Source organism: Bos taurus, chromosome 10 (genome assembly GCF_002263795.3).
Source record: "Bos taurus isolate L1 Dominette 01449 registration number 42190680 breed Hereford chromosome 10, ARS-UCD2.0, whole genome shotgun sequence".
NCBI classification, from domain to species: domain Eukaryota; kingdom Metazoa; phylum Chordata; class Mammalia; order Artiodactyla; family Bovidae; genus Bos; species Bos taurus.
In genome coordinates, this window is record NC_037337.1 from 102,271,632 (window position 1) to 102,299,134 (window position 27,503).

Here is a 27,503-nt window from a genome sequence, read left to right on the forward strand (position 1 = left end):
CGACTTCAACAGCAAGCTCAATCCATTATTTTACATTCATTTGCATTTTCACACACACTTCTTCGGAGCCAGGGGGAAAATACAATCCCTCCTCTTCCAGTTTGTCCTTCCAAATTATCTTCTAGCCTCAGAGTTTGGCCCAGGTCACCAGTGCACTTAAATTCAATATCAACCGTCATTGTCATGCAAACTCATAGTTCTGCTGTGAATAAAACACTTTTCATACGAGATGTCCAGTTCCTAGGTCATAAGGGAAAGCTACTTGTTAGCGTAGGTTCAATATTTTTTATCCTTGTCTGTGGTTGAGAACTTTAAAGATCAATTTTAGAACAAGTCAACACAGTAGATCTCTTAAAGCTAAGAAATCATTTGGCTTTTTCCACGTTCTTTCTTACCAACTGGTGTTCTGAACCTAAGTGTTATGTTATTTCATAATTACTCAACACCAAACTTGGGCAGGGCTTCCCCAGTGGCTCAGACGGTAAAGAATCCGCCTGCAATGCAGGAGACCTGGGTTTGACCCCTGGGTTAGGAAGATCCCCTGGAGGAGGGCATGGCAACCCACTCCAGTATTCTTGCCTGGAGAATCCCATGGACAGGGGAGCCTGGTGGGCTACAGTCCATGGGGTTGCATAGATGGACACGATTGAGCAACTAAGAACAGAACATACTTGGGCAAACTCTGGGAGACGGTGAGAGACAGGGAGGCCTGGCGCGCTGCAGCCCACGGGGTTGTGAAGAGCCAAACCTCATCACACCGTGGGTTCCAGGCTTGTCCCTGAGGACACATGGTGAACAAGGGAAGCACCAGGAACCACGCGTGTCCTCACATCCCCGACGAGACCGCAGGCCCCTTGAGGACCCAGGTCTCTGTCCCTCAAACAGAGCCAGCATGCAGAGAGTGCTCAGTAACTACGTACTGAATGAGTGAACTTCAGAACTGCCAGGAGCTGAGTGAACCAAGACCCCGAGGGCATGCGTTTTCTCCCTGTTTCTTGCCCCCTCCTTTCTCCCTGCACACAGATCACCAGGCAGCTCGGCAAGTGTTACTTTAAACAGAATCCGCCTCGTACCGGGTCTGCAGCATGATGTCGGAGGAGCAGTGACACGCAGGCAACGTGCCCAGCATGCCCTGCCTGGCAGCCTCGAGAGGGCTGTGTGCAGAACGAGGAGTTTGAGGTTTTAAAAAAAAAAAGGCTTTCAGAGAAACTGTGCTGCCCAGGCGCCTTTCTGCATGCCCCGCTCTCTGCCCGAAGAGTCCTAGGTCATCCTCCAAGACCCGCTCAGAGGCCTTTCCTGCACTCCCGGTGCTGTCTGCAGGGCACACGTGTTTGGAGCACGGACAACATTCAACACGCGATTTTCACTTGTATCTGTGTCTGCGGCCACCATAAGGGGACAGGCCCACAGTGTACCCACTTCTCCTTGTCCCAGCGGCCTCACAGAGCTGACCAGGTACCCAGGGGCCCCTAGTAAGCTGTGCACTCCCCGGAGAAAGAAACAGACAACGGTGATTTCACAGTCGTGACTACACACTAGGAGATGCACCTCACCACGTCTGGACACTGTCATCACTTAGAACTCCAGAAACCAGAAACGCACCCGGGCTTCCCTGGAGGCTCAGATGGTAGAGTCTGCCTGCAACGCGGCAGACCTGGGTTTGATCCCTGGGTAGGAAAGATCCCCTGGAGGCGGGCATGGCAACCCACTCCAGTATTCTTGCCTGGAGAATCCCACGGACAGAGGAGCCTGGTGGGCTACAGTCCATGGGGTCGCAAAGAGTCAGACACGACTGACCGACTAACACAAAACTCAGTGCATCTCCAGGTCAATTTCTCTTTGTTCTCAGGTTTGGAAATGCTTCCCCTTCATTTATATGACATTAGTATCATCTACATGGGAAATGTCTGGAATCGAAACCAGGTCTCCCGATCTGGAAAGTGGGGGAAGAAAAAGACATCCTTCACACTCCAGGAGGCCGCGTCTGGCCGGCTGTCAGGGAGCTGTTTTTCCCAGAATGGATCCCAGCTTCTCCCTCTACACGCTCTTCGCCTCAGATCCAGTGACACACGTCCGTGAGGACAGATGGCTCGCTGCAGTCGGGGGACAGGGACCAAACCCACAACCTTGGCCTCGTTAGCAGAGGACTCTCTCTGATCCCGGGGTGAGCCGGCTGCCGCCTGGATACAGCGACGAAGGGCCTGAGAGCCGCGCGCCGGAGGGAGCCTCAGAAGTCTCTTTGCAAACCTAACGAGGGTTGTATGAGGCTTAGCAACGAGGGCTTCCTCGTGACAAACGCGGAGCCAACAAGGCGGCCCACTCAGCCGGCCAGGCGGCCACGCCTTGGGGAGCAGGTGCTGGTCCCGGCAGGACGGGCGCGCGAGGCCTGGGGGCCCTGCCGAGCCCGCCGCTCCAGCCCGCGGAGGGTGACAGACAGACGCCCTGCCTGTGTGTGTGCCGTCCTCAAGTCACCAGGCTTCTCTGACTCTGCGACCCCATGGACCTCGGCCCGCCAGGCCTCCCTGTCCATCACCAACTCCTGGAGCTTGCTCAAACCCATGTCCATTGAGTCGGTGATGCTACCCAACCATCTCATCCTCTGTCATCCCCTTCTCCTCCCGCCTTCAATCTTTCCCAGCATTAGCGTCTTTTCAAATGAGTCAGCTCTTTGCATCAGGGAGCCAAAGTATTGGAATTTCAGCTTCAAAATCAGTCCTTCCAATGAATATTAAGGATTGATCTTCTTTAGGATGGACTGGTTTGATCTCCTTGCAGTCCAAGGGACTCTCAAGAGTCTTCTCCAACACCACAGTTCAAAAGCATCAGTTCTTCAGCGCTCAGCTTTCTTCATAGTCCAACTCTCACATCCATACATGACCACTGGAAAAACCATAGCTTTGACTAGACGAACCTTTGTCAGCAAAGTGATGTCTCTGCTTTCTAACACGCTGTCTAGACAGCCAGATAAACTGCCGCAGGGGCTTGGACGGAAGGACAACGTGCCCCCCTACTGGCTCTCCCCTCACCCCGACTCCCAGGCTCTGGGGAAACACGGGATATAGAAAGGCCTGCCCCTCCCGTCCTCCTTCCGTTTAACCCTTGGAAATGAGTCAAAGGATGTCCATCCTCATTCAGAAAACAACACCGAGCGTCCACTGGGCACGAGAAGAGGATGCGGGGATGTGGCGCTGGGCCAGCCAACGAGCATGTTTCCCCCTGAGCCCGGGCCTTTTTGCTTTTATTTGCTTATTTTGGGCTGCGCCGGGCTGCACTGCTGCTGCTCAGGCATCTCTAGCTGCTCGAGTGGCGGCTGCTCCCTAGTTGTGGTGTGCGGCCTTCTGATTGCAGTGGCGTCTCTTCCTGCAGAACATGGTCTCCAGAGCACAGGCTCAGTGTTTTGGCTCACGGGCTTAGCTGCTCCACGGCGGGTGGGATCTTCTCAGACCAGGGATTGAACCCATGCCCACTGCATTGGCGGGCAGATTCTTACCACTGGACCACCAGGGAAGTCCCTGAACCTGGAATTTAATGAGGCTCAGTTTGACCTCAGAGGCCTCTTGGTACCTAATGCAGAGCTGAACTCAATCTCATGGCACTTTTAACGAACAAACCAACGCTCACCTAGCATATGAGGCTCGCTCTTCAAAGTATTCACATTCTCAAACAGCACAGAATACATAATCTGGAGCCAGACCATCTGGGCTCAGACACAAGCTCGGCCACTTGACTAGTTATTGACTGTGGGCAAGTGCTGTGCCTTGGTTTCCTTGTCTGTAAAATGGGGAGAACAAATGCACTCACCTCATAGACTGGCTGTAGGAATTAAGCGAGTTAATTATGGAATACACAATACTGTGTCATTGCTCAAAACAGTTTTGGAATTCTGGAATCTACCTTCCAGTTGATATATAGACACACAAGTCTGTTTTACTTCCTTGAAGTCATTTAATACTGAAGAAGAAAAAAGATACTCCCAGTTTGATGGATTCATTCACTGTGCTATTTACTGAAAGCCTAAGAAAAGCTATGACCAACCTAGACAGCATATTAAAAAGCAGAGACATTATTTGCCAACAAAGGTCCATCTAGTCAAAGCTATGATTTTTCCAGTGGTCATGTATGAGTGTGAGAGTTGGACTGTAAAGAAAGTTGAGCACCAAAGAATTAATGCTTTTGAACTGTGGTGTTGGAGAAGATTCTTGAGAGTCCCTTGGACTGCAAGGAGATCCAACCAGTCCATCCTAAAGGAGATCAGTCCTGAATATTAGTTGGAAGGACTGATGCTGAAACTGAAACTCCATGCTTTGGCCACCTGATGCAAAGAACTGACCGTTGGAAAAGACCCTGATGCTGGGAAAAATTGAAGGAGGGAGGAGAAGGGGACGACAGAAGATGAGATGGTTGGATGGCATCACTGACTCGATGGACATGAGTTTGAGTAAACTCTGGGAGTTGGGGATGGACAGGGAAGACTGGCGTGCTGCGATTCATGGGGTCGCAGAGAGTCGGACACGACTGAGCGACTGAACTGAACTGAACTGAACCATGCTCACAATGATGAGACAACAACTGATGTCAGGTGGGGAAAAGCTCTCTCCTGGGCCTTGTGGTCCCTCTAGCAGCAAAGAATGGTGACTGGGGGTGCTGGTGTCCGTGGGGAGCAGCAGAGTCTCCACTGAAGGCCACAGGGCCCAAGATCCACACAACACAGAGGATGCAAAGGAACCGAGGTAGCTGGGTCCTTCTTGTTCTAGCTCAGTTAATACAGCTAACATTTACAGGCTGCTCTGAATCAATCAGGGCCTCCCGGATTGTCAAATGGTAAAGAATTTGCCTGCCAGTGTAGGAGAGGCAAGTTCAATCCCTGGGTGGTGAAGAGTTCCTGGAGAAGGAAACAGCGACCCACTCCAGTATTCTTGCCTGGGAAATCCCATGATAGAGGAACCTGCCAGGCTACAGTCCATGGGGTTGCAAAGGAGTTGGATACGACTCAGAAACTACAAGAACAGGAACAACAACTGAATCAGTCAACAGGGGCCAGCTGAAACTGGAGGCTGTGGGCCTGGGTGGCTGAGCCGCTGGAGGCAGTTCACTGGGAGACTCGAGGTGCAGGCATCGAGCCACTAATGTGCCAGCAGAAGCTGATACCAAGCTGACAAGAGGACAGTTCGGCACTGACGCCACTCGCTTCCATGGAGGGCCATGTCCGCTCCAGACCAGCCCAGGCGGGAAGACACGCGCACGGAGCCCAAGAGGAGGAGAGACGCAGGCCAGGCTCCAAGAAGGGACGCGTTTCACTACAAAACCCCGAGACGCACCCAGGTAATCTGATAATAAAGTAGACGGAAGACTGTTTAGGGGGTAGTGCTGGTCTGCTAGCAGTGACTTCAAACATTCGTGGATTCCAAGCCACAGTCACGCAGTTGGACCAGCCTGCGGGAGACCTGGGTCTGATCCCTGGGTTGGGAAGATCCCCTGGAGAAGGGAAAGGCTACCCCCTCCAGTATTCTGGCCTGGAGAATTCCATGGACTGTGTGGTCCATGGGGTCGCAAAGAGCTGGGCACGACTGACGACTTTCACTTTCCACCCAAAGTAAATGTGCCCTTGACTTCCACACTCTTTGCTTCACTCCATTTCCTTACAGCTTAATCACTCAAGCGTATATCCTTGCACTACTTCTTTTTTCTTGATGAGTCTTTAAAATCTCTCTTAATATACAGGTTCCCCTTCGATTTCTTTCCGTTACAATTTGCCAGTTAAGGACTCTGAGCTGTTTGGCGCGTGGAGTTTCCCATTGGCTGGAAAACCACACGGTCGTGCAGGTCACCACAGTGCTCCTTTCCCTGTGTTTCTTGCATCTCGGAGTTGGATTTCAAGCCTTAACCCGTTCAGGTGTCATCCCTTTGCAAGACTTTGCTGGTGGCGTGTTCTTCCATCAGGAGGCACGTCGGGTCTGGCTGTGGCTCTTTGTTTGATGTTAGCAGCCCTTGACACTTGATGGTCAGATACGTTAATTCACTGGAGTTACAAAATGGTGACATTCTAATTCTCTCACTACATTTTCATTTACTAGCTGGAGTAATTTTATAGGGAGGTATTTCCTTTCATCTAATATTTGGTTTTCCATTTCACATAGTAAATGTAGGAAAAATGTCTGATTCTTTCTTTGTGTCTCCTTTTTGGATACTGAATTAGAACTCATGAATTTAAACACATCTGATGAGACTGCTACAATTCTTATCCTTCCTGAAATTCAAATTGCCCCATATACAGCCGGAACCCCATGTTAGAAAACATGGCCTGAGAAATCTTTCATAGTTCTCTTGCTGACTGATATGCAGAGATTTTACAAGCTTGTCTTATTTATTTCCTACCCCAGAAATGAATGAGGTTTCTTTTATTGGAAAATGACACTTCAAGATCACACTCTAGGTGCCAGAGATGGTCACTGCTACTGGGTCAGGCACTGAGTCAGACCTCCTCCCCTCTCCTTGTCCCTCTGAAGGACTTACTTCAAGGACTGTCTCTCTTTCTCTCAGCCTCTCTCGCTCACTCTCTCACACACAAACATGTGTGTATATTTACACACATGCACACACAGACACCTAATGATTTCATACTGATATTTCCAATTCAGTCATTCAAAATTAGGATTATACTTTATATATTATATATACTTTATATATATTATTATATATATACTTCACTTATATATTAATATACTTTATGTATATTATACAGATTCTTTACCAGCTGAGCCACCAGGGAAGCCCAAGATTATACTACAAATAACCCATGCTGGAGAGGGTGTGGAGAGAAGGGAGCCCTCCCACACTGTTGGTGGGAACGTAAGGTGGTGCGGCCACTGTGGAGACCAGTGTGGAGGTTCCTCAGAAAACTAAAACTAGAATTATCATATGATCCAGCAGTCATGTTCCTGGTCATATACCTGGACAAGACAGTAATTCAAACAGATACGTGTATCCCAGTGTTCACTGCCGCACCATTCGCAACAGCCAGGACATGGAAGCAGGCTGGATGTCCATCAGCAGACGAATGGATACAGAAGATGTGGTATGCACTGGGCATACACCCTGAGAAAACGATAACTGAAAGACACATGTACCCCAGTGTTCACTGCAGCGCTAGTTTACAACAGCCAGGACATGGAAGCAACCTGGATGTCCGTCAGCAGATGAATGGATACAGAAATCGTGGTACATATATACAATGGAATATTACTCAGCTATCAAAAAGAATGCATTTAAGCCAAGTCAGTCCTAGTGAGGTGGATGAAGCTAGAGCCTATTAGACATGAATGAAGAGCGAAGTGTTAGAATGAAGAAGGCTTCCCTGGTGGCCCAGAGGTTAAAGCGTCTGCCTGCAATGCAGGAGACCTGGGTTCGATCCCTGGGTCGGGAAGATCTCCTGGGGAAGGAAACGGTAGCCCCCCTCCAGTATTCTTGCCTGGAGAATCCCATGGACAGAGGAGCCTGGTGGGCTACAGTCCACTTAAGAGTCGGACACGACTGAGCGACTTCACTTTAACTCAAACGTCAGAAAAGACAGACAAACACTGCATACTAACACACGCACGTGGGATCTAGAAGGACAGTAGTGATGCGCCCGCCTTCAGGGCAGCCATGGCGAGGCAGAGGCAGACAACGGCGTGTGGGCTCCGTGGGGGAGGCGCAGGGCACTTACCGAGAAAACGGTGCGGAAGCGCACACAGGGCCACGCGCCACACGGCCAGCAGGGGCTCCTGAGACACCCAGGGAGCTCAACCCAGCGCTCCGCGGCCCCCTAGGCGGGTGGGGCGGGGAGGGAGATGCGGGCGAGGCTAGGACGGAGGGGCGCATGTACACCTGCGGCTGATTCATGCTGATGTACGGCAGAAAGCAACACAGTATTATAAAGCAGTTATCCTCCCCCCCAAAAGCGGTACACATATAAAATGGAATACCACTCAGCCATAAAAATAACGCAATAATGCCAACTGCAGCAACGTGGATACAACTGAATGTTCGTATACTAAGTGAAGTAGGTCAGGAAGAGAAAGACACCGCATGATATCACTTATATGTGGAATCTCAAATACGGTACACAGGAACCTGTCTGCAGAGCAGACTCACAGAGAGGACAGATGTGCAGTCGCCAAGGGAGAGGAGGGCGGCAGGACGGGAGGTGTGGGACTCGCAGAGACAACCATTACGTGTCGTATGGACGCTCCACCAGGGCCTAGCACGGAGCTATACTCAGCATCCTGCCATAAACCACAGTGGGAAGGGATACTTTAAAAAGAATGTCTGTATGTGTATCCCTGAGTCACTTTGCTGTACAGCAAATTCAGGACTAGAGTTTTTCCTTGATTTCGTCTATCTTAAATGTATGCTGTCTTTCTCTCATACCAAGACTCCTGGTTCCGAAGGACATAGGGGAAAAAAGAATTAGAATATTCCATAAGCATTAATCTGCCCTACTTTATATTGCACAAAATGTTTCACGATATCAATACTAATCATAACACCATCATTATGATTACAGAAAAGCTAAAAAAAAAAACCCTTATTTTCTGTATATGCTATCAGCATTCTCCTTTCACTTATTAGTTTATGGTTGGACTATATCCATTATGAGACAAAGAAATAGGGAAGCAGGACATATGCTTAGAAAAAAGAAGAGTCAAATACTGAATGCAGAGCTCCAAAGAATAGCAAGGAGAGAAAAGAAAGCTGTCCTCAGTGATCAATGCAAAGAAATGCAGGAAAACAATAGGATGGCAAAGACTAGAGATCTCTTCAAGAAAATTAGAGATACCAAGGGAACATTTCATGCAAAGATGGGCTCAATAAAGGACAGAAATGGTGTGGACCTAAAAGAAGCAGAAGATATTAAGAAGAGATGGCAAGAATACACAGAAGAACTGTACAAAAAAGATCTTCATGACCCAGATAACCATGATGGTGTGATCACTCACCTAGAGCCAGACATCCTGGAATGCAAAGTCAAGTGGGCCTTAGGAAGCATCACTATGAACAAACCTAGTGGAGGTGATGCTATTTCAAATCCTACAAGATGATGCTGTGAAAGTGCTGCACTCAATATGCCAGCAGATTTGGAAAACTCAGCCGTGGCCACAGGACTGGAAAAGGTCAGTTTTCATTCCAATCCCTAAGAAAGAGCATTCAAACTACCGCACAAATTGCACTCATCTCACATGCTAGCAAAGTAATGCTCAAAACTCTCCACTCCAGGCTTCAACAGTATGTGAACCAAGAATGTCCAGATGTTCAAACTGGATTTAGAAACGGCAGAGAAACCAGAGGATAAATTACCAACATCCCTCGGATCATCAAAAAGGCAAGAGAGTTCCAGAAAAACTTCTGCTTCATTGACTACGCTAAAGCCTGACTGTGGATCACAACAAACTGTGGAAGATTCTTCCAGAGATAGGAATAGCAGACCACCTTACCAGCCTCCTGAGAAACCTGTATGCAGGTCAGGAAACAACAGTTAGAACTGGATATGGAACAGTGGACTGGTTTCAAATTGGGAAAGGAGTACATCAAGGCTGTATATTGTCACCCTGCTTATTTAATTTATATGCACATCATGCATATAAGCCAGGCTGGATGAAGCACAAGCTGGAATCAAGATTGCTGGGAGAAATACAATAACCTCAGATATGTAGATGATACCACCCTTATGGCAGAAAGCAAAGAACTAAAAAGCTTCTTGATGAAAGTGAAAGAGGAGAGTGAAAAAGTTGGCTTAAAACTCAACATTCAGAAAACTAAGATCATGGCATCTGGTCCCATCGTTTCATGGCAAATAGATGGAGAAACAATGGAAACAGTGAGAGACTTTATTTTTGGGGGGCTCCAAAATCACTGCAGATGGTGACTGCAGCCATGAAATTAAAAGACGCTTGCTCCTTGGAAGAAAAGCTAAGACCAAACTAGACAGCATATTAAAAAGCAGAGACATTACTTTGCCAACAAAGGTCCATCTAGTCAAAGCAATGGTTTTTCCAGTAGTCATGTATGGGTGTGAGAGTTGGACTATAAAGAAAGCTGAGTGCTGAAGAATTGATGCTTTTGAACTGTGGTGTTGGAGAAGACTCCTGAGAATCCCTGGACTGCAAGGAGATCAAACCCGTCAATCCTGAAGGAGATCAGTCCTGAATATTCATTGGAAGGACTGATGCTGAAGCTGAAACTCCAATACTTTGGCCACCTGATTCGAAGAACTGACTCATTGGAAAAGACCCTGTTATTGGGAAAGATTGAAGGCGGGAGGAGAAGGGGATGACAGAGGATGAGACGGTTGGATGGCATCACTGACTCGATGGACATGAGTTTGAGTAAACCCTGGGAGTTGATGATGGACAGGGAAGACTGGCGTGCTGCGATTCATGGGGTCACAGAGAGTTGGACACAACTGAGCGACTGAACTGAACTGAACTGAAGTCAATATAAACTCACTCTGGATTAGCCTCCCTGCTGGATTCAGCCAAGACCTCAAACTGTCTGTTATGAATATGAACAAAGGATAGAGACTATGCTTAAAGATTAAAGGAAACGATGAGTCAGCGGATGGGGAATCTCAGTAGGAAAAGGGAAACTATAAAAATTAACCAAGGGGGATTTTAGAGTTAAAAAGGATAACTAAAACGAAAAGTTCCCCAATGGACTCAACAGCAGCCTTGAGATAGCAGAGAAATCACTGAACTTAAAGATAAATTAATAAAAATCATCCAATCCAAAGAACAGAGGGAAAAGAAGGCTGAAGAAAAAGAGAGACACGTACTGATAAAGCTACTGAAACACAAAAAGAAAAATCTTGTAAGTAACAGCTGAAAAGTAGTTAATCACATAGAGGGAGCAACAGTTAGGATTAAAGTGACTTCTCATCAAACATAGTGGAAGCTATCTGCCTGGCAATGCAGGAAATGCAAGGTACCTGGCTTCAACCCCTGGGTTGAGAAGATCTCCTAGAGCTGGAAATGGCAACCCACTCCAGTATTCTTGCCTGGAAAATTCCATGGGCAAAGGAGCCTGGTGGGCTATAGTCCATGGGGCTGCAAAGAGTCAGTCATGACTGAGTGACTGAGCTTTAGTATATGTTGCACTATACTCAAAATGATGAAAGAAAAAAAAATCATCACAAAGAATTCTATATAGTGTAAAACTGTAATTCAAAAATGATGGCAAAATAAAGACATTCCCAGATAAACAAAAAGTGGGAGAATTCACAGCTAGCAGACACGCGCCAATACAAAATTTTACAGGAAGTCCTTCAGATTACCGGGAAATGACAACAGAGGGCAATGTGAAACCACAGGAATAAACTAGTAAGAGGACTAGAAATGTAAATACTTGAGTAAATATAAAATACTGTGTAAATATATTTTCAAATCTTGTCTTCTTTAAATTTCTATTAAAAATAGGATTGTATGAGGAATTATTATATCGCACGGTTGTATTTATAACATATACAGACATTAGTAGCAAAAGAAAGAAGCTATATTAGAATAAAGAATGAAGCTACAGTAGAGCCAAACTTTGTATTTTACAGAAATAATTGATAATTTAAGATATATTTTATAATTCATAGAGAAATCACCATAAAATTTTTCAAAAAATACAGGTTAAAAAATCAACAGAAGAATTAAAATGTAATACTGAAAGGTATTTCCTTAATACAAAAAAGGGTAATAGGGAGGAATAAAGAATTCAAAAAAGATATGAAACATACAGAACCAAAAGAGCAAAATGGCAGAAGAAATTTAATCCTTCCATGTGCGTGAGCTAAACATTCCAATCAGAATGCGAACTTTCTAATACTGGATCAAAAAGTAACCTCCAACTATCTGCGGTCTACAAGAGATATGCAAGAGATGTGCTTTAATTCAAGACACAAAATTGAAAGCAAAGGATGAAAAAGATACACCACGGAAACTATCCACAAGATGGCTGGAGTGGCTATAGTAACATCAGATAAGACAGACTTGTAGTGAAGAAACGTCACTGGAGACAAAGAGACGTCTACGAAGGCACCTACTGCTGACACCTCGCTCTATGGTGGAAGGCTGAGCACTTCCTCCCTGAGGTCAGGCAGGAGTAAGATAGAGAGGTCGACCACACCACGCCCGTCCAACGCTGTATTGAAGGCTCTGGACAGTGCAGTAGGTGATTGTAGAAATAGGAGACATATAGCTTGAAAACAGGGAAGGAAAGCTGTGTTTATTCACAGATGACACAACCCCATACAGAAAAATCCTAAGTCATTAATCTGTTAAAAATTATAAGAACTAGTTAATAAGTTTAGCAAGGTTCCAAGATAGAGCATCTATTTATAAAAATCAATAGTATGTATATGAGAGCCAAGAATAATCTGAAAATGAAATTAAAACAATCATTCACAATAGCATAACATGAATAAAACAGGAACAAATTTAACAAAAAATTAAAAACCTATGCAATAAAAACTACAAAACATTTTTGAGAGAAATTAAAGAGACTCTAACTAAAAGAAGAGACGGTGGATTGGAAGATTCACTATGGTTAATGCTAAGCCATGTCCTACTCTTTTGCAGCCCCATGGACTATAGCCCACCAGGCCTCCTCTGTCCATGGGATTTCCTAGGCAAGAGTACTGGAGTGGGTTGCCATTTCCTTCTCCAGGGACCTTCCCAACACAGGGATCAACCCTGAAATTCCTGCATTACTGGTGGATTCTTTAACGCTGAGCCACCAGGGAAGCCTGTTGTTAATGTGATAATTCTCCTTAAATCGACCTAGAGATTCACTGCCACCCTTACTAAAATCCTGGGAGGCACTTTTTTTTTGGTAGAAATTGACAAGATGATTCTAAATTCACATGGAAATATCAAAGACTGAGATAGACAAAATAATTTTGAAAAAGAACAAAGAGGACTTATACTAATTTCGAAATTTGCAATAAAGCTGCATATTCAAGATGGTATGCTATTGACTTAAAGAATAGATATATAATGACACAAAATACAAATTTCAGAAATAAACCTTTATATTTATGCTCAGGCAGCAGCAAGTAATTTTTACTAAAGTGTCAAGACAGTTTAATGGGAAAAGAGTTGATTTTTCAACAAATGATGCTTAGACAACTGGATATCTAGATGCAAAAAAAAAAAAAAAATTTAACTTAGATTCTTACTTCACAACATACTAAAACATTAACTCAAAATAGATTAGAGACCTACATGTAAAAGCTAAAACTATAAAACTTCTGGAATAAAACATAGGAGAAAATCTTTATAGTCTAGGATTGGGCCAAAATTTCTTAGAGATGACACCAAAGGATGATCCAAAAGAGAAAAACTAGTTAAGTTGGACTTCATCAAAATTAACTTTTCCTCTTCAACTGATATAATTGAAAAAAATGAATACCAGCCAGATACTGGCAGAAAATATTTGCAAATTATGTATCTGACAAAGGTTTTGTATCCAGAAATACATAAGAAGACGACAATCCAGTTGAAAACAGGGCAAAGATCTGAATAGATGTTTCAGCAAAGAAGATACAGGAATAGCTAATAGCCACATGCAAAACTGCCAAACATCATTAATTGTTGGGGAAATGAACATTGAAACCACAAGGTATGGTTTTAACCACACTACAAACCCACCGTGTATGTGAGAGTCGTTCAGTCATGCCCAGCTCTTTGCAACCCAATGGACTGTAGCCTACCAGGCTCTTCTGTCCATGGGATTCTCTGGGCAAGAATATTGGAGTGAGTTACCGTTTCCTCTCCAAACCCACTAGACTGGCTTTAATTTTAAAATTGACAATACTAAGGGTTGAAGAGAACGGAAAGAAGCTGGAATGCTTACATTGCTGCTAGGAATGGCACAGTAAGATGCCACAGTCGCTTAGGAAGACGGCTTGGCAGTTTCTTACAACTTAAACACAAGCGTATCGCCCTTGTCTGGTGTCTCTTGGCCGATTTTCATTCTGCTCTCAGCATCGTCCTCGTCATGGGCCCCAGTCCCAGCAAAGAGCCTTAGTGGGCTGGTTCCAGGTCTCCGGAGGGGCCGGACCGCTCCAGCCCCTCAGCTCTCACTTGGCAAAACTCTTTCACTTTCAGCTGCGAGTCCCAAATTGGCCAGACAAGCTTTCCAGTAGCCTTGCTGGCTATTTCTGGGTCTCCTGTTTGCAGGCCCTAGAATACCCGATTGCTGCCTTCTGCTTTCTCCCACACAAATGCAAATAACATGCTTGTCTTGAGCTGCTGGAAGTCTGTCCTGTTAGCTTATATATGCTTTGAGGTTCATGAGTACATTTTCTCATCTAGTTTTGTTCTAAATGTTGTTTGTGGGGTTTTGGTTTTGCTATCTGGTTACTATCTTTTTAACGTCAAGATACGAGAAGACCCCCGAGCTCTGCCAGTGCTGTTCTTCCCAGGTTCCTCATCTGCTCATTCGAATCTTCTCTTCTAAAGTGAAAGTGTTGTTTAGTGGCTGGGTTGTATCTGACTCTGTGAACCCACTGACTGTAGCCCAGCAGACTCCTCATCTTCCAGGCCAGAACTCTGGAGTGGGTTGCCATTTCCTTCTCCAGGGTATCTCCTTGACCCAGGGCTCGAACCCTCGTCTCCCGCACTGCAGGCGGATTCTTTACTGTCTGAGCCCGAGGGAGCTGACAGACCCTAATTTATCGTGCTTACCGTGTGCCGGACACTGTCCAAACACTCTACTTTCTAAGGCTCTTAATCTGCCGCACAACACCATGAAGCAGGCGCTGTGCTGCACTCAGTCACAAACGAGGGAAATGAACCACAGAGAGGTCGAGGTCACAGCATTTTGTGAGAGAGAATTCACACCCAGGTTGCTGGCTCCAGCGGCAGTGCCCACTAACCCCTCGACAGCGCTGCCTGCCGAGAGCACAATAGGTGCGTTGTCCCGCCTGGGAGCCAAGACCACCGTCCCCGCCCGCCTCCCTGCAGGCTTCCTGAAGACGGGGAAAAGACCGTCCCCAAAGACCGGGCTCAAGTCAGCTCTGAGAAACGCGGAGAGCACACCCAGGCCAGTACCCGACCCCGCCGGCCCCACTCCCGGACCCCCAGCCCGTCTCGTCACTGCCGTGCTGTCACAGGTGCTAGAATTCCTTGTTGACATCTTTGTCTTCCCCATGAGCTCATAGAACATTTTTTATTCATCTCAAATCCCAGAGCTTATCCTAGAGACTGGCAGCCAGCAGGCTCTCAATAAATGTCCATGGAACTGAGCAGGCAATAGCATCTCTTAAAAAAGAAAAAAAATCTAGCTCAAAATGAACTTGAAAGCAATATAATTGCATCTTTGAAAAAAAAATCTGTAATTCAGAGGTTTTACCAAGCCTGGCTAATGAGTTTTTCTGGGTATTTCTTCAGAAGAAATACAGTATCAGATTCTTCCTGGTATTTTAACTGCTTGTTTCCAACATGCAGATTGCTGCTTCTGATGCTAATTTGCCAGGGAGACTCAAAGAAGCAGCTCCCACGCCCTTCAACCACGCACCTGCCAGCAAAGAGACGATACCGAGGGAAGAGCCGGCAGAAGCAAAGGAACGGCGGGTCCCAGGCCTGGAGGGCTACCACCAGAGCCGCCTGGGAGTGGAAAGAAAAACGGACACCCAGACAGAGAGGAAGGTGCAAAACCAACCGTCAGCTGAAAGAAGCAATCCATTAACTGGTGCGAGTCTTGCAGTTTCGTGGAGGACTTTGCTGTGAGAACACACAATTATGTTGTAGCTATGTTTACTGATGTGCGGATCAGTGGCAGACATAGCTCCACAAATATGAAGGCAGGTCTTTGTAAGAAAATGTATGGCCCCTCTCCTTTTCAAGAGAAACTTCTAGCATTTCCTAAGAAAAGTCATAAATGCTCCAAAGATATCTCAGTCATTTTCTGGGCTTTAGCTCAATCTCTCTGTGACTCTCTGTAAGAGTTGACTAAAAATATCTCTGCAAAAAAAAAAAAGAAAGAAAGAAAGAATAGAGAGAAAAGCGATGACTTAGAAACAGGTAGGAAATATCTCTTGAAAAGAGCTGGGGCCTCGACCCCACGCCCTGCCCTCACAGTACGCATTCCCGCGTTTGGCAGCCATGCCCGGGCAGCGGGGGAGCAGGTGGACGAGCGCGGCCCAGATGGGAGCCCAAGCAGGGAAGCTGCTGGCTCGCCCACAGCCCCACCACCAACCCTGCCTCCCCAGCAGGCACATCTGGACTCGCTCTGTGGCACGGACGTCACCAAATTACCAAGAAAGCTCCCCGCTGTCTGCCAGGCGCACCGAGGGTGAGATCTGGCTTCCTCCTTGACCAGGCGGGACGTGAATTCCTCTTTCCCAGCACACACGTGTCATTTCAGCGGTCTGCCCTCGAGCCGCTGCCTGCAAGGCCCGCACTGACACAGGCTCACAGGCTCCTGTGTCCAACTTCACTCCATGAGATGTCAACTCAAAGAGCTACAGATTAAAAAACAAAACATGCAGGTCTGGGAGGCTCTGGGAGCAAAGGTTCTCAACACTAAGCTGTGGAAGAGGATAACACACTCCTGCTGTGGGAACCCTGAATCCAGATGTGTCTGGGCTGAAGGAAGGAGGCTGACCAGCACCACGCTGCCACCCAGAGATGAAACAGTCGGTCAGACCTGCCTGGGGTCATTGTTCAGGCACTAAGTCGTATCCGACTCTTGGCAACCCCATGGACTGCAGCCCGCCAGGCTCCTCTGTCCATGGGACTTCCCAGGTAAGGATACTGGAGGGGGTTGCCATGCCCTTCTCCAGGGGATCTTCTCCACCCAGAGATCAAGCTGGTGTCCCCTGCATTGGCAGGAGGATTCTCTACCGCTGAGTCACCAGGGAAGCCCCCTGCTTGGGCAGCATCTTATAATGCAGCCGGCATCATTGGAAATAGCCTTATCTCAGAGATCAGGCAGACAGAAGAAGCCCCTGTGATGAGCCCAGAAAACATATTATTTCTGACTGAGGACAAGGCGATGATTTGATCCCTGGCCCCCTCCACCCCCTTTCAACGGAAAGACATCACCTTTCCACATCCAGGAAGATCTGGAAGCCCAGAGCACAGCTCCGCCCTCCCACTAAGAAGCTGCGGCAGGAGCAGTAGCACCGTGAGCCCCGCCGGCGGCCGCGTCCACCCTGCACCCCAGGACTAGAACCCAGCTCAGCCCTTAGCGCTCAGCACACACGTGCTGTACTAACTCATTTTAAAGAAAACACACAACTGTCAGGCGTCTATGAGCCACAGCCATCCCTGAACAGGAGAGGTTCACTCACTCTCTCACTCCTTCACACACAGCCGTAGACAGACACAGGCCCCTCCCCAAACCAGACAGACAAAAATTCCTGGAACTTGTACGCCGGTGATGGCAGGCAGACAACAAACAGATCAGGAAAAAATACATAATGCAGGAAAGGGTTAACAAATTCCTTTCCTCTCCTGCTTGAGAATCTGACCTTAAGTTAACTTTTCAGTTCTGCTTCTCTGGAAACCTAATTAAAGATACCCATAGAATGTCAATTATGTTAGGAGGCAACATTGCTTATGTTAAAAATGACCCCTGATTGATAACTTGCATCTGGACTGGAAGGAGCTATAAATATCTGATGGGGACAACACAGCTTCGGGCTTCCTTGACTGCGATGACGTACAGCTGGGTATCTCCCCAGGGAGACATTAAACCAGGACTGAGCCCACCCTTCCTCGACGCGAGGCTCCTTCTCTAGAGCAGGACACTGCACGACAGGGGCGGGCAAAGCTCTCGAGTGGCCGGATGGACAATCCAGCCCACAGGCCACACGGGAGAGAAGCCCCCGACAGTGCCCGGCTGGCAGCCTTTGATTCTATTCTAGGTCAGTCTCAACAGACAGATGCCCAGTGTGGCGCATGAGTCTCGTGGGCTGGAATGCTAAACAACCTAAGCAGGTCCCTGTAAGCTCTGTTCACAGTATACTTGATGCTGGTTAAACGCTGTTTGCTCAGTCACTCAGTCCGACTCTTTGCGACCCCACGGACTATAGTCTGCCAGGCTCCTGTGTCCATGGTATTCTCCAGGGAAGAATACTGAAGTAGGAAGCCATTCCCTTCTCCAGGGGACTTTGGGACCCAGAGATTGAACCTGGGTCCCTGCACTGCAGGCGGATTCTTCACCACCTGGACCACCAGGGAAGCCCAATGCTGAGAAAAGTGAAGTAGAGCAGAAGAGCGGGCTGGTGGAGCCACACGCCCCTGGTGCCAGTTTAGGATCCTTTCAGGTCTAAACAACACTGCCCACCCGACTTTGCCTTTGCAAGTTAGCTCCTGTTCACTGATTCATCTTCAGGCTCTGCTCAGACACTTGCTGGGGAAACCTCCCCTGCCTGCCCACCAGGCCCAGGTCAACTTCATTTGCAGATGGAGTCTCACAGCAATGGGTACCTTGCCTCCTGAGCACCATCTTGGCGTATAGTCATACAACCAGGACTATAAGGACCTGGTTTCTTTCTGAGAGCAAGAAGCATATCTGGCTACTCACCATGTTACCCCCAGCACCTGGAGAACGTCTGGCAGGAGTGGGAGTGGAATAAACCCTAGTAGAACAAGTGAATGTTATAACAAACCATCTGAAACTAAACAGAGGTGGGCAGCGTTCCTCACTCCACACTGTACATTCCTGCTGTGTCTGTTCATTGATGATACCCCACCCAGAGTACGACCCGAGAGTCAGCCAGCTCACGCTGCCATCTGTATCAGAAAATTCCAGAGTCAATCTCTGGTCGTATCAAGAGTTATTGGGAAATATATATTTTTTTAAAAAGTTAATTTTGATTTTGAGACACCACTGTTATATAACCATCTCTTTCGGAGGAACTTGCAAAGTGAAAGGCTACATTTAAAGAACATAGTATCGCCTTCGCCTTTGCCGAGACTTAAGCCCACTGTAGTTACTTATCTTCCTGTTGGACTAGAAAATCCACTGGGATCTTTTGCTGTCTCTACCCTAGCTCCTAGCACATAAATGTTTGATGGATGAATAAATACGTGAATGAATAAACAAAGAATCTCCCCCTTCCCCCCATTAAAACAGAAAATCACTATCTTAGACAAGTTCAAGGTGAAGAACTGGGGTAACTTCCTGCAGCCGCTCATCTTCAGGGAATTCTAGCTCTGACGGGGGCAGCCTGCAGCTGGGAGAGCCAGGCGGGGAGGGGCCTTGAGAGCTGCCGTCAACTGCCAGTTAGTTCACCAGCCCCCTCCCCTCCCCTCCCATCTCCCCTCCTGAAGCCAAGGACCACCCAACACGGAAGAACCCACCATGCTGGGCGCTGATATCGCTTCGGCGACACAGGCCTCTAACACGCAGAGCACGCTAGCACTGGTGAAGTGCATGGAAAGCAACCAACCACCCGTCCCCATATTCACTCATGGAATGCGGCCCTGGAGTTTCATAAGTAAAACTGACAAAGATTCCTGTGTTTTCGTATTAAAGTTTTGACGGCATTAAGGGATGAGCCAGACCCAGTCTACACTGAAACGAAAGACAGACGCCTTGGCTGATGCTTATTACATAAATAGTGACCCCTAGACTGACTTTAAAAGTCCTTATTTCTGAGTGTAATGCATTCCTTGCTGACCAGCTCTCCATTTTCAAGGCGGGAAGCAAGCGGTGAGGGGCGGGGCCAGGTTTCGGGGGGCGCACAGGGCCAAGCACGACCACCAGCCAGCGCTGTGACCCTGGGTCAGTCACCCTGCCTTGGTTAATCCCCCCCCTTGTTTCTAACCTTTTAGGTTTACAACCACATTGACAGGAAAGTACAGAGATTTCCCATATACCCCTCACCCCAAATACACAGGCGTTAGCAACCTCACTCACCAGAGCGGTCTTTTTTTTTTACACCAAGGATGACCTTCACTGATGCATGTTAATGACCAAAGTCCATGGCTCACCTTAAGGTTCATGGCACGGAAGGGAAGAGTGCTGTGCGCTCCACGGGATTGGACAAAAGCCTAAAGACACCGCTCCGCTACTGCGGCCCCTGGTGGCTCAGCGGTAGAGTCTGCCTGCAATGCAGGAGATGCCGGTTTGATCCCTGGGTCGGGAAGATCCCCTGGAGGAAGAGGAAATGGCAGCCCACTCCGGTATTCTCGCCTGGGAAATCCTCCCAAGCCACAGTCCATAAGGTTGAAAAGAGTTAGACGAGACTTAGGGACCCCACAACAACAATCCTTCCGTACAGCGGCACACAGAGCACTCTCACGGCTCTAAACACTTACGTATTCTGTGCGTTCATCCCCCCTCTCCCCCAGACTCCTGGCAGCCACCGATCTTTTTATTGTCTCCATAGTTTGGTCTCTTCAAGATGGCATATAATTGGGATCTTTGCTTTTCCTTTGAAAAGAGAGGTTCAAAGCCTTTACGTCTGTAAGAACCCTCAGGGCCCACCCACAGGGACTGAACAGTGCTGGACGGCAGGCTACCCACTAACTACTGCGGCTCTGCTTCCAACACGCAGCTCTGCGGCCGGGCCCGCCTGCAGCGCGCGGAGGCGCGGGGGCACGTGCAGGCTGTTCATGGGACGGCCACAGGTCTTGGGCTCCTTGTCACGATGAACCCAGATTCCTGTGGCGTGTGTCGCAAACAGATGAGTCACTTCTGCAGGCAGACTGCTCTGAACACAACTCAACACTGCCTTGTCTACTGTTTCCCCAACCAAAATGTAAACCTCGTCATGGCAGTGACTGGGTCTGACTTGTTCACTTAGAACAGTGTTTGGTGCTAGTAAATAACTTAGTGAGGTTCTAAATGTTTATTGAATGGTCATTCAACATGATTTCTCTGGGTCTCAGAGTTCCTGTCTCTAAAGGGCCCTGATTTTTTTTTTTTTAATGTAAAAGCGAAAGTCCCACAGTCATGTCCGACTCCTTGCGACCACATGAACTATACTGCAGTGGGGAGCCTTTCCCTTCTCCAGGGGATCTTCCCAACCCAGGGATCAAACCTAGGTCTCCCAAATTGCAGGCAGATTCTTTACCAGCTGAGCCATAAGGGAATTTTTAATGTGCTCTAACCAATTTCAGACTCTTTTGTCCAAAATGCAGTACTTGGATGCAATCTCAAAAACGACAGAATGATCTCTGTTCATTTCCAAGGCAAATCATTCAACATCACAGTAATCCAAGTCCATGCTCCAACCTTAACGCTGAAGAAGCTGAAGTTGGACGGTTCTATGAAGACCTACAAGACCTTCTGGAACTAACACCCCCCAAAAGATGTCCTTTTCATTATAGGGGACTGGAATGCAAAAGCAGATGTCAAGAAACACCTGGAGTAACAGGCAGATCTGGCGTTGGAGTACAGAATGAAGCAGGGCAAAGGCTAATAGAGTTTTTCCAAGAGAACGCACTGGTCATAGCAAACACCCTCTTCCAACAACACAAGAGAAGCCTCTACACATGGACATCACCAGATGGTCAACACCGAAATCAGATTGATTATATTCTCTGCAGCCAAAAATGGAGAAGCTCTATACAGTCAGCAAAAACAAGACCAGGAGCTGACTGTGGCTCAGATCATGAACTCCTTATTGCCAAATTCAGACTTAAATAGAAGAAAGTAGGAAAAACCACTAGAACATTCAGGTATGACCTAAATCAAATCCCTTATGATTATACAGTGGAAGTGAGAAATAGATTTAAGGACCTAGATCTGATAGATAGAGTGCCTGATGAACTATGGAATGAGGTTCGTGACACTGTACAGGAGACAGGGATCAAGACTATTCTCATAGAAAAGAAATGCAAAAAAGCAAAATGGCTGTCTGGGGAGGCCTTACAAATAGCTGTGAAAAGAAGAGAAGTGAAAAGCAAAGGAGAAAAGGAAAGACAGAAGCATCTGAATGCAGAGTTCCAAAGACTAGCAAGGAGAGATAAGAAAGCCTTCCTCAGTAATCAGTGCAAAGACATAGAGGAAAACAACAGAATGGGAAAAACTAGAGATCTCTTCAAGAAAATAAGACATACCAAGGGAACATTTCATGCAAAGATGGGCTCGATAAAGGACAGAAATGGTATGAACCTTACAGAAGCAGAAGATATTAAGAAGAGGTAGCAAGAATACACAGAAGAACTGTACAAAAAAGATCTTCACGACCAAGATAATCACGATGGTGTAACCACTCACCCAGAGCCAGAAATCCTGGAATGTGAAATCAAGTGGGTCTTAGAAAACATCACTACACACAAACCTAGTGGAGGTGATGGAATTCCAGTTGAGTCATTTCAAATCCTAAAAGGTGATGCTGTGAAAGTGTTGTACTCAATATGCCAGTAGACTTCGAAACTCAGCTGTGGCCACAGAACTGGAAAAGGTCAGTTTTCCTTCCAATCCGAAAGAAAGGCAATGCCAACGAATGTTCAAACTACTGCACAAGTGCACTCATCTCACATGCTAGGAAAGTAATGATCAAAATTCTCCAAGCCAGCCTTCAACAGTACATGAACCATGAACTTCCTGATGTTCAAGCTGGATTTAGAAAAGGCAGAGGAACCAGAAATCAAATTGCAAACATCCACTGGATCGTCAAAAAAGCAAGAGAGTTTCAGAAAAACATCTATTGCTTTATTGACTATGCCAAAGCCTTTGACTGTGTGGATCACAACAAACCGTGGAAAATTCTGAAAGAGATGGGAATACCAGACCACCTGACATGCCTCCTGAGAAATCTGTATGCAGGTCTAGAAGCTACAGTTAGAACTGGACATGGAACAACAGACTGGTTCCAAATTGGGAAAGGAATATGTCAAGACTGTATATTGTCACTCTGCTTGTTTAATTTATTTGCAGAGCACATCATGAGAAATGCCGGGCTGGATGAAGCACAAGCTGGAATCAAGATTGCTGGGAGAAATATCAATAACCTCAGATATGCAGATGACACCACCCTTTTGGCAGAAAGCAAAGAAGAACTAAAGAGCCTCTTGACGAAAGTGGAAGAGAAGAGTGAAAAAGTTGGCTTAAAACTCAGCATTCAGAAAACTAAGATGATGGCATCCGGTTCATCACTTCACGGGAAATAGATGGGGAAAGAAAGGAAACAGTGACAGACTTTCTTTTCTTGGGCTCCAGAATCACTGCAGACGGTGACTGCAGCCCTGGAATCAGGAGGCGCTTGCTTCTCCGCGGGAAAGCCATGACAAACCTAGAGAGCGTGCTGAAAGCAGAGACGTTTCTCTGCCGACAAAGGGCCACATACTCAAGGCTGTGGTGTTCCCAGTGGTCACATACGGCTGTGAGAACTGGACCATAACGAGGCAGAGCACCACAGAATTGATGCCTTTGAACTGTGGTGCTGGAGAAGACTCCTGAGAGCCCCTTGGACAGCAAGGAGATCCAACCAGTCCATCTTAAGGGAGATCAACCCTGAATATTCACTGGAAGGACTGATGCTGAAGCTGAAGCTCCAGCATTTTGGTCATCTGATGTGAACAGACGGCTCATTGGAAAAGTCTCTGATGCTGGGAAAGATCGAGGGCGGAAGAAGAAGAGGGCGTCAGAGGATGAGATGGCTGGACGGCATCACCGATGCAATGAACATGAACTCGGACAAACTCCAGGAGACAGTGAGGGACAGGGAGGCCTGGACTGCTGCAGTCCACGGGGTCGCAGAGTCACGACTGGGGACTGGACAACAGCAACAACAGCCCATTTGGACTCTGGGATTTTCAGATTCCAAAACCGACCATCAGCTCAACTGCTATGAAAAGTCTTCTTGTTACTGAAATGACTTGTGTGAAGTGCTTAGCACAGGTGACTGGGTTGACCCCAAATCTTCCAGACTCAAGACTCCCTGAAGGACAAGAGGCATCCCTGGGGTGGGCGAGGCGGCCAGGCTGCAGGACTCACACTGCTCCAAAAACTTCCCCTGAGACGGCTGTGAGTAAGGGAAGCGGCCACCTGCACGGACCCCCACTCTCTCCATCAACCCATCCTCCTCTCAGTCAAACGCACACATGCTTCTTGCTGAGATCACAGTGTAGCCTATGGCCAAAAAACAAGTAAAATGAACCACATCTGACCAGCGTGGGGGCATGATTCTTCTGGTACTAGGCTCTGGCCAAATGAACCCCCTAGTCTGGGCTCTTCGTGATACCCCAAGCTTCTCCACGCCTGGGAGAAGCTTGTTTTTAGCCTTCCGCCATCTTTCCACCACCCATCCTCCAGCAAGAAGCCAACTTGGAAAAGGAAATGGGAAGGGAAATAACATTGATTGAAGGCGCCCCGCCTCTGATACCACCCTTGCGTCTGCCCCTCTCTCCCCAGTTGAGCAGCAGCTCTGGTCGTCCAGCAAAAGTCCTGTCAAGGTCACGGACGCCGTGCACGGAATCTCACCCTGTGCCTCGGTCTTCACCCTCAGGAACATCACAGCATCACTCGCCCCAGGTGATGCTCAGGGTCCCGCGGGGACGTCCCTCCTGGTCCGCTCCCCTGGTGGCTCCCTGTGGGCCCCTCCCCTGAGCCCTGCGCCAGCTCTTGGAGGTTTCCTGCTGGGCCCTGGGCTGTTTGGGCTTCTGTCTTCACACTCTGTCCCTCCCTGACTCCAGCCAGTCCAGGGCTTTAAATATCACCAATGCACTGAAACACCCAACTTGTGCCTCAAGCGAGTCCCCGCACCCTTGGGACGGAGCACCCAGCACCCCACACGCCTCCAGGGCACGCACTTCTCTCCCTGCTCCCGCTGTCACCTCAGGGGCATCTGTGCCCAACCCCCACTGTCCCCTCGCTTCCGTCCCAGTGACCCGGGGCTTCTTCCCTGGACGGCCACAGCTCTCCCAGCGTCCGCCACCGCAGCAGACCCGGGGAGTCTGGGACTCTCCCCTTCCCCTCCGCTTCAGCCCCAAGGGACCCTTTTCGGATTCCTCAACACGCCAAGCTCTCCCTGGGGCAAGACCAGCCCCCTGCTTGCAGCTCTTTCTCCTACCGTTGGCCTGTTTCCCTCCTTTCCATCCCTCAAGTCCTGGTCCAGTCACCTCCTCAGGAGGCCTTCCCCGACCACCTCACGTAAGCACGTGCCCTGTTATTTGCTGCACTCTTTCATCTTCTAGCACTCACTGTGATTTGTGATTTTAAGCACGGGTTTACTTGCTTATCATGCCCCTCACTAGACAGCATCCTCCCTGAGGGCCTGGGCGGCGTCTTCTGTTCATCAGCTCAGGACCACACACCGTCCTGGCCCACAGCAGAGCTGCGTTAGCTGACTGACTTCACCTCCTGCACGCCAGGTCCTGTGCTGGGAGGTTTATAGAAAAGCCTATACGTTTTGATACAAGCCTCCGCTCCAACCAGAGTGGCTTCCTCACACCCTACAGAATACACACAATGCTGTGTGTACCTGAGCTAAGTCGCTTCAGTTCTGTATGACATTTTGCAACCCCGTGGACTGCAGCCCACCAGGCTCTTCTGTCCACGGGATTCTCCAGACAAGAATACTGGACTGCGTTGCCGTTCCCTTCTCCAGGGGATCTTCCCGACTCAGGGATCAAACCTGAGTATCCTGCGTCTCCTGCTTGACAGGCGGGCCCTTTGCCCCTGAGCCCCTGGTTTCCCACGGAGAACGCTGAGCACAGTCCTGACCCCACGTTCCTACCAGCGAGTTGGAAAGCACCCCCGGCTCTCCCCAGCCTGCACCTGCATCGCCTCAAGCCCACTTCTCCAAAGCTGTACCCCGCTTCCCAAATCCGCAGCCGCCTCAACATGCAGCTTCCCGTCTGCTTCTGTGGCAAGCTGGACTTCCCCTGGCACAACATGCACCGACTCTTCCGAAACTGCCTGTTTTATTCAGTTCTCAGAAACAGGGTTCCAGGAGGCAGGACTTTGTCATTCTTTTTCACCGTTAAAGCCCCAGGCTAAGTGCGGGCCGGTTCCTGGTAGGGCTACGCTCAATCCTCATTAAACGAATGAATAAATACTGAATGAATGAATGGGCCTGCAAGCTTCAGCTCAGTTAAAGTGATTAGGTGCTCTTCCACGGTTTGCTCCTTTTTTAAAAAAGTATTAAATTTATTTAGATGTGTCAAGTCTTGGCTGCACATGGGGCCTTTTCTTGCGGGGCATGGACCCTCGGTGGTGGCACACGGGCTTCGCTGCTCTGCTGCACGTGGGCTGCTAGTTCCCCAACCAGGGATGGAACCTGCATCCCCGGCCTTGCAAGGAGGCTTCTTAACTGCCAGCCCAAGGAAGGCCCCTACGTTTTCTCTTAGCCATCCCCTTTAAAGCGACGTGTGACGTCGTTCCCTGTTTCCTTCTCCTACCATCTCCCAGAGTACAGGCTCATTTCCTTTTACTCTCTAAATCTCTTGAGAAATGTCATGTACAAAAAGTTGATGTATATTCAATAAATGCTTACTGGAAAAGAGTCTGAATTTTCTCTTTGACTCTTAATGTAAAAATGGGTGCACGGTTGAAAAAGCCACCACTTCTGTCACTGCCAGAAGGAAGACGTTCTGAAGGCAAGAAGGCAAAGGACAGGGCCGAGTCGCTCTGCTCTGGAGCCTGGAGAGACCAGCGCATCCAGCACACGCCACCTCCCCGGCTGCAGGAGCCTGTCTGAAGCTCCTGCTTCTCTGAGGCCATAAACCCAGGAAGCTCAGCCTCACGGCCCTTCTTCCTGCCTGCTGATTCCAAGCTACACTGAGCAGGGCTGAACGGTTGCAAAGGTCGACAAGACGACTGGGGAAGTTCAGAAACTTCTACAAGTCAACGTGTGGTGGTGACTAGTGGTCTAGTTCAGACCAGCACATAGTGGTGCTGCACAGACTCATAACCAACACATACAGTCCCTGGACTGCAAGGAGATCGAACCCGTCAACCCTAGAGGAGACCAGTCCTGAATATTCACTGGAAGGACTGATGCCGAAGCTGGAGCTCCAATACTCTGGCCACCTGATGGGAAGAGCTGACTCACTGGAAAAGAACCTCGTGCTGGGAAAGACTGAAGGCAAAAGGAGAAGGGGACGACAGAGAATGAGATGATTAGATACCATCACTGACTCAGTGGACATGAATCTGAGCAAACTCCGGGAGACAGTGGAGGAGAGAGGAGTCTGGCGTGCTGCAGTCCATGGGGTTGCAAAGCGTCAGACACGACCTAGCAACTGAACGACAACAACGAAAGCATCCTGGTGACTGACTATAGTCGCACAATCCTCCCTTTATTGCCTGGCCTGGCTGCAAACTCCCCAGGGAAGCCCGGAGGCTGACCATACTGCCTGCCCTCCTACGCTCTCCAAGTCAGGGCCTCCCACACAGAACTCCTGATGCGACCCAGGAAAGAGTACAACCCAGCAGGCGCATCTCCCAGCTCCGACGCTCATGTGTCTTCTCGTGTTAATTTATCCCCACCCTCACCCTCCCTGTGCTGCCCTGGTGGCTCAGACGGTAAAGCATCTGTCTGCCTACAATGCGGGAGACCCGGGTTCAATCCCTGG

General features: G+C 48.2%; 1 protein-coding gene and 1 non-coding gene across 9 annotated transcripts in view; both read right to left on the bottom strand.

Annotated features, from left to right (window-relative positions):
* The window catches only part of TTC7B (tetratricopeptide repeat domain 7B), a 304,954-nt gene that overhangs the window by 140,777 nt on the left and 136,674 nt on the right, over positions 1 to 27,503 (bottom strand). The gene's annotated exons all lie outside the window — the stretch shown is intronic.
* On the bottom strand, positions 20,577 to 20,702 carry LOC112448621 (small nucleolar RNA SNORA11). Its single transcript, XR_003037004.1, has one exon. It is a non-coding gene; the product is annotated as a small nucleolar RNA SNORA11 (small nucleolar RNA).